Below are 2,500 nucleotides of genomic sequence, written 5' to 3'. Positions count from 1 at the left end.
GTGTGTGTGTGTGTGTGTGTGTGTGTGTGTGTGTGTGTGTGTGGGGGGGGGGTAGTAAACACAAGAGAGGCTAGAGGCACAGCCACCCGCCCCCCTCCTGATTTATTTCAGCTCTGCATTCACAAGCCCAGCAAATGGCGACCACGGGGCCAGAGAGATGCAGAGAACCAAAAAGAAACGCAACCTATTTTGTTTTCCTCATTTATTTATTTCTCAAACGTTACATTCTGTTTTCAGTTCGCCTTGTCGATCTGTTGTGTCCATCTCTCTTCCCGTGATGATGTTGACGATGACGTTGTTGTTGTTGTTGTTGTTGTTGTTGTTGTTGTTGTTGTTGTTGTTGTTGTTGTCTTGGTGTCAGAATGAGCATGTTTAATTAAATAGCTACTTTATTAGGTTGCGAAGCAGTGGAAATTATATGAAAATAAATAAACAAAAGGCCTATATTCAAATCAAACTGTATAGGCGTTTTACAAACTGAACCTAGCTTTTTATGTAATTTTGTTTTTGCGTTTTCACATTTTGGGCGAGAACAGAAACGAATAACTCATTTAATGGCCTGAAGTTTGCCAAAGGGAAACGTTTGCACAATTAAATGAATGACATGTTATCATTACCAAGCGCATATTGCAAAAGGCAACATGATATATCTTTCCCTAAAAACGATTGAATCTGTGCATTTCCCTCCAAATCAATTATTCATGTTATATTTTATTGCGTCGGCATGCGTGTGCGTGCGTGTGAGTGTGCGTGTGTGTGTGTGTGTGTGTGTGTGTGTGTGTGTGTGTGTGTGTGTGTGTGTGTGTGTGTGTGTGTGTGTGTGTGTGTGTGTGTGAGGGGGGGGGGGGGGGGGGGGTTGAACTGAACAGTGTGAATTTTTGGCAGACGAGGGCGCTTCGCACTTCTGTGGAACAAACACGGGGGCATTGCACCCCCTCCCCCCACCACCCCCTGAATTAGTGTGTCCGTCGATTCCCAAAGTAGAAGATCAAGAGAGAGAGCTGCTGAATCTAACTTAGCCTACTTAACAACCCGTTGCAATAACAGGGGGTTTCGAGGTACGATACTGTCACATTGGGACCTTTTCTCCTTCCCAGCAAAAGGTGGTGGTTCCATGCGGAGTGAACGGGCAACAGACGGGACGACTTTTCTCGGTCGTCGCTGGAGATAAATGAACAAGTTTTGAAAGTCGACTGGCGCTGCTGTCGTTGTTTTTCTGCTAGCATCTCCGCGGTAAGTAAACCTTATGTTCCCGCGGCAAAACGTTTTTGCTCATGTCAATGTTGCCTTTCCTCCGGAGATCTTCTCGTTTAAGTTTGGTCACAGCGGACGAACAGGAGAGATATAACAGTTGAGAACTCTTTTTTATACACAGGTTTGTAATGCGCATGCAGTTTAAAGTGGAGTGGGAAGTTACGAATTACACGTTTATTACATCTTCTGTGCTAACTTTCTCTCTTGTGGGTTGAGGACGTCACAATTTTGACAGAAATCCCATGTGTGTCTGTTTGTGAGTGTGTTCGCGCACGTGTGTGTGTGTGTGTGTGTGTGTGTGTGTGTGTGTGTGTGTGTGTGTGTGTGTGTGTGTGTGTGTGTGTGTGTGTGTGTGTGTGTGTGTGTGTGTGTGTGTGTGTGCATGCGCGCGCGTGTGTGCGTCTGGTTTAAAGCTCCGCGTGTACGCTATAATAAACACTAGCCTATTTCACAATGTTGGTGCAAATATTTCGAAATATAAATTAAGATATATGGAGGCTTCATACACAATACACTGAAGGAACATGTTGAAGTCGTGTGAATGAACATGCTTGTTCTTGCATGCTGCGCACCTGGATTGAAGGTTACATCCCATAGAAAGCGTGGCCCTTTTTGAGTATTGCCTACGAAGGACAGAATCTAACTACCTTGATATATTGTGTAAAGATAATGGACTTGCTACTGGTACCACTCCTGAAGAGTGAGAAGCAATACATAAAAGCAGACAGACATTAAAGCCAGATAATCCAGGCCGTTCTTCCTTGCATAACTCACATACATGTAACACAGATATAACACACGCTTGATACCTCCCTGTCTTACTGGGAACACAGTTATCCCTGCCATGCTGGTAGATTGTGAGATATCATGTGTGTTTGTGTGTGTGTGAGGGGGAGGGGGGGGTTCTACACCTGGCCCAGTTGTGAGTGGGCCAGCCAGTGCCCCATGGGTGGAGAATGACTGGTACTCATAGTATGTGTCTAAGCACAGATCTCAACTGCACCCTGGAGGACATATACACGTTAGCAAAGGCGCTGTTGTTTTGTGTGCGGTTACTAGTTTGTGTTTGTGTCTGTATGCTTTCCTGCAGTTGTATCACTGTATTTTGTGTGTGTGTGTGTGTGTGTGTGTGTGTGTGTGTGTGTGTGTGCGTGTGAAAACAAATAAAAAATAATCTGCGATTCAAGATTTGAATAATGGATATTATGGTTTATATTCTGGCTGTCTGATGTATTTGCGCAGTTGT

At 44.5% G+C, this 2,500-nt stretch overlaps 1 protein-coding gene across 1 annotated transcript in view; it reads left to right on the top strand.

The window, feature by feature from the left end:
• Positions 1-928: 928 nt before the first annotated feature.
• The window catches only part of ghra (growth hormone receptor a), a 27,920-nt gene continuing 26,348 nt past the window's right edge, over positions 929-2,500 (top strand). Inside the window, 1 exon segment of the mRNA XM_060054597.1 lies at positions 929-1,233. The gene's annotated coding sequence lies outside the window, so the exon portion shown is untranslated.

This window comes from Gadus macrocephalus, chromosome 6 (assembly GCF_031168955.1).
Source record: "Gadus macrocephalus chromosome 6, ASM3116895v1".
Lineage (NCBI taxonomy): Eukaryota > Metazoa > Chordata > Actinopteri > Gadiformes > Gadidae > Gadus > Gadus macrocephalus.
This window is presented reverse-complemented; position numbering and strand designations above follow the sequence as displayed.